Source organism: Mus pahari, chromosome 14, assembly GCF_900095145.1.
Source record: "Mus pahari chromosome 14, PAHARI_EIJ_v1.1, whole genome shotgun sequence".
In the NCBI taxonomy this organism is placed as follows: Eukaryota; Metazoa; Chordata; class Mammalia; order Rodentia; family Muridae; genus Mus; species Mus pahari.
In genome coordinates this window covers 42,686,668-42,696,460 of record NC_034603.1, presented here as the reverse complement: position 1 = coordinate 42,696,460, position 9,793 = coordinate 42,686,668, and the positions used below count along the sequence as shown (strand labels likewise).

Here is a 9,793-nt window from a genome sequence, read left to right as displayed (position 1 = left end):
GAGAGAGAGAGAGAGAGAGAGAGAGGAAGGAAGGAAGGAAGGAAGGAAGGAAGGAAGGAAGGAAGGAAGGAAGGAAGGAAGGAGAAATTCAGAACTCTGTACTATGGCTGGCTCTTTTTAAAAAAGCACCAAGCATCCAGGCCAGATCCACAAATTTTCAAGCAAAAACTATTATTTTCAAACCTTGGGAAGTGACACTATCATTACTACCATGTTGCAGATGAGGAGGCTGAAGCCAGTTATGGACTGGGCCTCAGACCTCAGAGCTAACAACTAATAAAATTAGAACTTAAAATCAGAGATTTTTCAAAGCCCAGACTTTTTTTTTCCTATTTATTTAATTATTTATGGTTTTTTCGAGACAGGGTTTCTCTGTGTAGCCTTGGCTGTGCTGGAACTCACTCTGTAGACCAGGCTGGACTTGAACTCAGAAATCTGCCTGCCTCTGCCTCCCGAGTGCTGGGATTAAAGGCATGCACCACCATGCCCAGCAAAGCCCAGACTCTTAAGTAACCTCTATATTACCCTGACTCTGACATATAAGCTCTCCCAAGTTTAGTGGTAACAAGAGGGGTTGAAAGGAAGATGACTAAAAATTGTATATGTATATATATTACCTACTTATTTATTTTAATAAATATGGAACTGTGGCTACTGGGAGAGTTCTTTGGGACTGTGGCTGGTGGTCTATTCACCAGTGGATAGCTCACAGCTATGCACCTATGGGTAGTACTAATTAGACTCAATAAAATTAAAAGAAGATGACATGAAAATGGGAGGGAGAAGTAAAGGGAGAACTCTAGGAGGAACCCTGGGACTTGAAGGAAGAGAATAGAGGGAGAATATAATCAGAATATGGTGTACACATGCATGAAACTCTGAAAGACTTAAAAACCACTATATTAAAATTATATCATGAAATTCATGAAATTGGTCTATTTGCACAGGCGTCATGCTAATCTCTGCATCACTCCAATTGTAGTCTATGTACTACAGAAGCCATACATTTTGATTAAGGTATTTTAAGAGATTAAGGCAGCTGAGTCGGCTCAGCAGTCAAGCGAGGTTTGGACTAAGCATCCAAAGCAAACAAATGGAGGTCAGAGCTCTGTAGGAGCCTAAAGAGGTCTCCTCTCACTTAAAACCCAGCTTCCAAACCAAAGCCACAGACATGCAGAACGGGCCTCAAAGTAATCCATGTCATTCTCATTGTAATACTATGTTAGTTCAAGATGCGTCCTCATGGGCTGGAGAGATGGCTCAGTGGTTAAGAGCACGGACTGCTCTTCCGAAGGTCCTGAGTTCAAATCCCAGCAACCACATGGTGGCTCACAACCATCCGTAATGAGATCTGACGCCCTCCTCTGGTGCAGCTGAAGACAGCTACAGTGTACTTAGATATAATAATAAATAAATTCTTTAAAAAAAAAAAAGAAAACTTTAAAAAAAAAAAAAAAAGATACGTCCTCATGAGATAGGCAAATAAAACTCAACTGTTTTCTATCAATATGCAAGGCAAGCATTTTAATTTTACGCTGAGTGAGGTTTCACATTATGTACATACTCCAACTTACCTCACACTAAGAAGAATCCTCCTAAACAGCTGGATTACAGCTATGAATCACAGCACCTAACCTTCTATGATAACTGACCTACTATGTGTCTAACCTTGCCTGGGCTTATGCTTTCCTATTGTGTAGCTGGAGAAGTTTCTCTTCCATGACAGGAGGGATGGTCTTCCCCAGAACAATAACTGCGGCACTTTATATTTCTGTTTGATAAAACTGGAAAGAAGTGATAACTGGGCCAATCTAAGGAAACGGAAATACCAGTTTCTCAATCAGACTGTTAGACATTTAGGCATGGGGACTGGAGATCCAGTTCAGAAGTTAAAAGAGCTTGCTTGCTCTACCAGAGGACACGGGTTCAATTACTAGTACCCATGTTATGCAGCTCACAACTTCCTGTAACTCCAGCTCCAGGGGATCCAACACCCTCATTTGGCCTATACAGGCACCTATATTCATGTACACATAAGAACAACAGAGACAGATACATAATTAAAAATAACTTTAAAAATAATGGCTCTCTCCCAGCAGTGGTGGCTTTTAATCCCAGCAATTGGAAGGCAGAGGCAGGCGGATCTTTATGAGTTTCAAGGCCAGTCTAGCCTATAGAATGAGTTCCAGGACAGCTGGGGATCCAAAGAGAAACCCTGTCTCCAAAAACAAAACAAACATATAAGCAAGCAAACAAATAAATAAAAATAATGGTTCCCTCTGGGTGTCGGTTTGAGAGTTTGGGGGTTTTGTTTTGTGGAAGAGACATCACACTGTAACCAGGCTGAGCTCAACACTGCAGCAACCTTACTCTTGCCTGAGCCTCCTGAGAATTACAAGGATTAGAGATGGGAGCCACCAGGCCTGGCTCATAACCTTAAAATAATTTAAAACAACAACAAAAAAATCTTAATGGAGGAAAGAGCTTTGTCCTAATAATTCCAAGCTATTGGTAACTTTCTTCAACAACTGGCAGAAAAAGATACAAGTTATGTTTAAATTCAGAAAGCTTTGTCTAGACCTGTGGTGAGCAGAACTCTGTGATTTTGAAGCCAGCCTGGTTTACATAGGATGTTCTAAGCCTGTCAGAGCTATAGAGACCCTGCCTCAAACCAAACCAAACCAGACTAGACCACACCAGACCAGACCAGATCAGACCAGACCTGTCCAGACCAGAAAGTTTTGTGTAAGAGTGGCCCTTACAGGCTGGAGAGATGGTTCAGCAGTTAAGAACACTAACTGTTCTTCCAGAGGACCTGGGTTCAATTCCCAGCAACCACTTGGTGGCTTACAACCATCTGTAATGGGATCTGATGCCCTCTTCTAGTGTGTCTGAAGACTGCTACAACAACAGTGTACTCACATACACAAAATAAATAAATCTTGGGAGAAAAAAAAAAAAAAAGACTGGCCCTTACACTGTCATCAATCATTAAACTGTGATAAGGAAAAGACTCAGATTGCATCCAACCCATGAAATTTAATGAATGGCATGCAAATTTCATGGGATCAACAATTCGAACATGACAAGTAAACAAGAAACTTGAGAAACATTTCCAGAATCCAGAAATATTAGGATTAGACCAGCTATGATGGTTGACCTGTCAACAGATCCTGTAGATCACTAATGTACATCTCTGTGTGGCACATGGGCACACCAGAGGATTCTCTAAGGAGGGGAAATTGCCCTGAGAGTGGATAGCACTGTTAAGACAGACAAATCAGAGAGGAAGAGGAAGTCAGCTAATACACGCATCTTTCCCTCTGCACCCTAGCCACCGTGAGGTGAGGGCAGCCTCTGCTTTTGTGCTCTGGCCATGATACTCTACCTGGCCTCACTCGGCCCAAAGCAATGATTCCAGCCAACTAGAAGCTGAAACCTCAAAAACCATGACCAAAAAATCTTCCCTCCCTTTAGTTCTCTCAGGTTCAGGTATTTTTCACAGTGACAAAAAGTAACACATCAGCCCATTGACTTCCTCCCACAATACCACAGCACCAACTGAGAACAGGGCTGTAGGAGAAGGCTCAGCCTCAACCCCACCATTCCCACATTTCACACTGCCCTCAACTGAGCAGAGGTAAGTAAATCTGCAGGTCCCGCTGTGCCACACCTTCTTTGGTTTTTGTTCCTGGAATATGCTTTTTGAGTCTGCCTGCTTAAGTTCTCTAAGAAGCCTTCTGATTCCACTTCCCTTTATACACCCAAACCATGTCTGCCAGTTCTAGACCAAGGGTCACCTCTCTCACAGTATTCATAAACCGACTTAATCACCAAAGTCTATTTGTAATTTGTAATACTACCAACAGGACTTGAGGTGTTTTTGCAGTCATCCCAGACATGTATAAAACAGAGCAAATGTGATTAACTCCATACATGTTCTCAGCTAGGGCTAACGAGACAATTCTTTGACCTCAGGTTTCAGAATTTAAATATGTGCCCTTTGTTTCTAACTAGCACCTTAGCTTCTACATTTTTGTTGTTGTTGTTGTTTTGGTTATTTGTTTTTTTGTTTTGTTTGTTTGTTTTGTTTGTTTGCTTTCTGTTAGTTATTTTCCTGTTTAAAATGACCATAGGCATAATGGTATCTAGTGTTCCTAAGTGCAAGAAAGCTGTGATTCCATGGTGGCTCACAACCATCCATAACAAGATCTGACTCCCTCTTCTGGAGTGTCTGAGGACAGCTATAGTGTACTTACATATAATAAATAAATAAATCTTTAAAAAAAAAAAAAAAAAAAAAGAAAGCTGTGATTCATCTATAGAGAAAATACAGACCATATTTATCAAAATAACAAGAATCAACTACAAGCCAGGAGTGGTGGCACACATCTTTAATTTCAGGAGTCAGGAGGTGGAAACAGGAAAATCAGGAGATCTACATAGCAAGTTTGAGGCCAGTCCAGATGACATTCTACTGTCTCAGAAACAAAACATCTGCCAGGTGTGGTGGCACACACCTTTAATCCCAGCACTCTGGAGGCAGAGGCAGGCGGATTTCTGAGTTCGAGGCCAGCCTGGTCTACAAAGTGAGTTCCAGGACAGCCAGGGCTATACAGAGAAACCCTGTCTCGAAAAGCAAAAAAAAAAAAAAAAAAAAGAAACAAAACATCTACACACTGAAACCTGGATGTTGGATCATCAGAGCAGAAGATGCCAAACTAGGCCTAAAGTCAAATCAACCTAGCCCATCATCACCTCATCACCTGTCTTAGCCAATAAAGTTTTGCTGCACTACAGTCATGTTCATATAACACCACAAAAGGCATAGTAACAAGAGACATGAGATCTACAAAGCCTACAACATTTATGTAGCCTTCCATGGGCGAAGTTTGCTGATTCACACACTAGATACAAACCAGTCTGAAAAACAAGAGCACCGAGCTTGGCTCAAGAGCACACAACTTTGATTCTAACATTTGGGAGGTAGGGACAGGAGGATCTCCCATGAGTTCCTGGTCTACATAGTGAGACACTGTCTCAAAACAAACAATAACAAAAACAAAACAGAACAAAACACCAAAACTGGGGCTGGCCAGATATCTCAGCCAGTAAGGACAACTCTGGGACCCACAGAGAGGTGGACGAACAGAACAAACTCCATCAAGCCACCCTCTGATGGTCACACTCGTGTATGGGGAAAAGCTGGAACAGCAGACAGGGTAGATGGCTGTGGAGCCCAGGCTACTAAAATTTCTGAGACAACTGTACCAGCACTTCTTTCTCCCATGGCACACAACAGGCACTATGGTCTATGCAGGATGCTAAACACAGGGGAAGCAGGTGCTTCAAAAAATGGGGCTGGAGGGGGGGGAGAGGGTGGGAGGTTTGTGGAGTGGGGAGACTGGGAAGGGAACAACATTTGAAATATAAATAAATAAAATAGCCAATAAAAAAAAACATTGTATCACACAACCTAATAAGAAAAAAGGGGGGGGGGGCTGGAGAACCAGCTCACTGGTTAAAAGCATTTGTTGCTCTTACAGAGGACCTGGGTTTAATTCCCAGCACCACAAAGTGAGTCACACCTTTCTGTAATTCCAGTCCCAGATGATCTGACATCCTCTTCTGACTTCCTCAGACACCAGAAATGAATAAGGTATACACATATATGCTGGCAAAACATTCATACACATAAAAAAAAATCTTAAAAAATAAATAAATCTGAAAAAGGTTGTTTTTGTTTTAAATCTTAACAGTTGCATCACAGGGCTGGAGAGATGGCTTAGTGGTTAAGGCACTGACTACTCTTTCAAAGGTCCTGAGTTCAAATCCCAGCAACCACATGGTGGCTCACAACCATCTGCAATGGGATCCAACGCCCTCTTATGGTGTGTCTGAAGGCAGCTACAGTGTACTCGTGTAAATAGAATAAATAAGTAAGTCTTTAAAAAAATAATTTCCATGGGTATTTTGTTCCCCATTCTAAGAAGGAACGAAGTATCCACATTTTGGTCTTCCTTCTTCTTGAGTTTCATGTGTTTTACAAATTTATCTTGGGTAGTCTAAGTTTCTGTGTTAATATCCGCTTATCAGTGAGTGCATATCTAGTGACTTCTTTTGTGATTGGGTTACCTCACTCAGGGTGATATCCTAAAGTTCAGAGCTGAGACAGAAGAAAGGACCATCCAGAGACTGCCCCACCTGGGGAACCATCCCATATACAACCACCAAACCCAGACACTATTGCATATGCCAGCAAGATTTTGCTGACAGGACTCTGATATAGCTATCTCTTGTGAAGCTGTGCCAGTGTCTCGCAAATACGTAAGTGGATGCTCACAGTCATCTACTGGATGGGACATGGGGCCCCTAAAGAAGGAGCTAGAGAAAGTACCCAAGGAGCTAAAGGGGTTGGCAACCCTATAGGAGGATCAACAATATGAACTAACCAGTACCCCACAGAACTGTGTCTCTAGTTGCATATGTAGAAGAGGATGGCCTAGTTGGCCATCAATGGGAGGAGAGGCCCTTGGACTTGGGAAGATCATATGCCCCAGTACAGGGGAATGCCAGGGCCAGGAAGTGGGTGTGAGTGGGTTGGGGAGCAGGACGGGGGGGGGGGTAATTATAGGGGACTTTCAGGATAGCATTTGAAATGTAAATGAAGAAAATATCTAATAAAAAAATTTTTAAAATAATTTTTTTTGGGGGGGGGTCGAGACAGGGTTTCTCTGTGTAGCCCTGGCTGTCCTGGAACTCACTCTGTAGACCAGGCTGGTCTTGAACTCAGAAATCCTCCTGCCTCTGCCTCCCAAGTGCTGGGATTAAAGGCGTGCACCACCACGTCTGGCTAATAATAATAATTTTTAAGAATTGTTTACTAAGGATAACATATAGGCTAAAACCACAAAAATAGCTACACAACTATCACATTTTATTCTATGTATTCCTACAATTATTTGAAATTTTTACTTAGGAATATATTCATGTATTGGAATAATTAAAATAATTGGGCCTTGGGAAGTAGCTCAGTAGTAAAATATTTGTCTAGCATGCTCAAGGACTAGGTTCAATCCTAGAAACACCCATACACACCCACCCTATAACTATAACTAACAGCTGGACATGGTCGGGTATGACTATAATGCCAGCAACTCAAGATGTATAGAAGTTGAAGATCATCCTTATCTACATAAGGAGTTTGAGGTCAGCCTAAGCTATGATACTTTATAAAAACAAAAGGCTGGGAGCATAGCTTAGAGGGCAGAATGCTTGCCTATAATGTACAATGCTCCAAGTATGATCCCAAGCACTATTTAAACACTGGATATGGTGGTCCACATCGGTTGCCTATACTTGAGATGCAAAGACAGGAGGATCAGAAGTTTAAGGCTGACAAGATGGTTTAGAGGGTAAAACTGCTTGCTGCCAAGCCTGATAACAAGAATTAAATTCCTGCCAGGTGGTGGTGGTGGCAGCAGCGCACACCTTTAATCCCAGCACTTGGGAGGCAGAGGCAGACGGATTTCTGAGTTTGAGGACAGCCAGGGCTACACAGAAAAACCCTGTCTCGAAAAACAAACAAACAAACAAACAAAAGCCCAACAACAACAAAAGATTTAAATTCCTGTAACCTAAATAGTGGAAGAAGAGAACTAACTCTTGCAGGTTTGTTCTCTGATCTGATACATATAATTTATTTATTATACAAATAAAAAACGTAAAATATTTAAGCCTATGTGGTGGTGCACATCTACAGTCCTAGCACTAATATTATGACATAGGATATAAAGGCAGAAAAAATGCCTGGAATCTTGAAAAAGTTAGCCTGGAGTATACTATGCCTTGGCAGAAAAGAGTGACAGAGACTGCCTCAACAAAGCAGAAATTGAGGGCCAACTCTTAGAAGTTGACCTATGACCTCCACAAGCTAACCACGGCATGAGTACATATACATGAAAACTAAATAAAATTAGGGCAAATGAGATGGTTCACTGGGTTAAAAACACTTGCCATCAAGCCTGACAACCGAAATTCAGTCCCAGGCACCACGTGATGAAAAGACTGACTCTCAAGAGTTTCTCCTCTGACCGCATATGCACCATGGTACGGGTATACACACACTCTAAATGGACAAGAAAGAGGATTCAATGGCTACAGATACTGCTGTGCAAGCATGCATCCATGTAAAGGTCAGGTGTGCTCCCACACATGCCTACAGCCCTTGCCCTGAGAGAAGCAGAGACAGGAGGCTCACTGGAGTTTACTGCCCATCAGCTTTTATGAATAATATGAGCTCCAGGTTCAGCAAGAAACCCTGCCTCAATGGAACAAGGCAAGAATGCTAGAAAGACACCTCCTCAGGTTGCTGGGCACACTCAAGCACACAGACACAGAGACAGACACATACATACACCTTGCATAAATACACACACACAAAAACTAATAAAGTAATAGGATCCGTGACAACTTACTTGCTGAAAATTTATTCACTGAGATGTACATTATAAAGCCAGAGTTGCATAACTACTACTCCTCATTTTCAGTGGCAGAACTGAGTTTCAAGTAGGTGACTATGTATATAGGTAAGTGTTCTACCACTAAGCTCGATGCTCAGCCACTACAACTGCTGAAAAGATATTTCTACAAAAGATTAGTTATAGCCGGGCCTGGTGGCGCAGGCCTTTAATCCCAGCACTCGGGAGGCAGAGGCAGGCGGATTTCTGAGTTCGAGGCCAGCCTGGTCTACCAAGTGAGTTCCAGGACAGCCAGAGCTACACAGAGAAACCCTGTCTCGAAAAACCAAAAAAAAAAAAAAAAGATTAGTTATATCTGTATAAGATATGTTCCCCAATTGTGAGGCCAACATCAAAGAAAGCCACAAAATCTTTTTTCAAACTGTCTTTTGCTTTCATTTTAAAAATACTTGAGGGCTGGTAGGATGGCTCAGTGAGTAAAGGGCCTTGCTGTGCAAGCTGGTTTTAATTCCTGAAACCCATCTAAGGGTGGGTGGGAAGAGAGAACTGAGTCCACAAATTTGCCCTGACTGCCATTTGAGGGCCATGGTATGTGGGCCCACAGATATCATGTATGGATACAAATAGACACAACAATAAATAAAGTGAAAAAGGGCTGCAGAGATGGCTCAGTGGTTAAGAGCATTGACTGTTCTTCCAAAGGTCCTGAGTTCAAATCCCAGCATCCACATGGTGGCTCACAACCATCCGTAATGAGATCTGATGCCCTCTTCTGGAGTGTCTGAAGATAGCTACAGTGTACTCACATATAATAAATAAGTAAATCTAAAAAAAAAAAATAAATAGTGAAAAAAATTAAACAATATAGTCCTACCCACAAAGACAACATGTTTGTAAGTTAAACAGGCTTTCAGTTTGGGCTGTAATATCCAAAGCAGCCAAAGCAGCAGTGAGAGATTCTAACTGCAGGAATCAAAACAAATGGCTAAAACACACTGAGCCCCCATGCACACTAAGGCACACAAGAAGTGGGAGGTTTCATTATCAATTACTATTTCCCAAGTCATCCACAAAAACAGTTACATAATAGAAGGAAATAGGAAGACAAATGGAAATTTTAAATTAAACCCAAAAGAATTAGACATAATAACTCATATCTGTAATTTGGTACCCAGAAGTCAAGAGGCAGAAGGATTGTCATGAATTAGAGGCCCGGGAGCTACAGTATGAGATGCTGTATCAAAAACAATAAAAAAAAAAAAAAAAAAAAAAAAAAGAGAGAAAGAAAAAAAATGCCATCCAAACATGAATTC

The 9,793-nt window shown here is 41.6% G+C and overlaps 1 protein-coding gene across 3 annotated transcripts in view; it reads right to left on the bottom strand.

Moving 5' to 3' along the window:
• Smg6 (SMG6 nonsense mediated mRNA decay factor) overlaps nucleotides 1–9,793 on the bottom strand; it is a 242,328-nt gene that overhangs the window by 210,491 nt on the left and 22,044 nt on the right. The gene's annotated exons all lie outside the window — the stretch shown is intronic.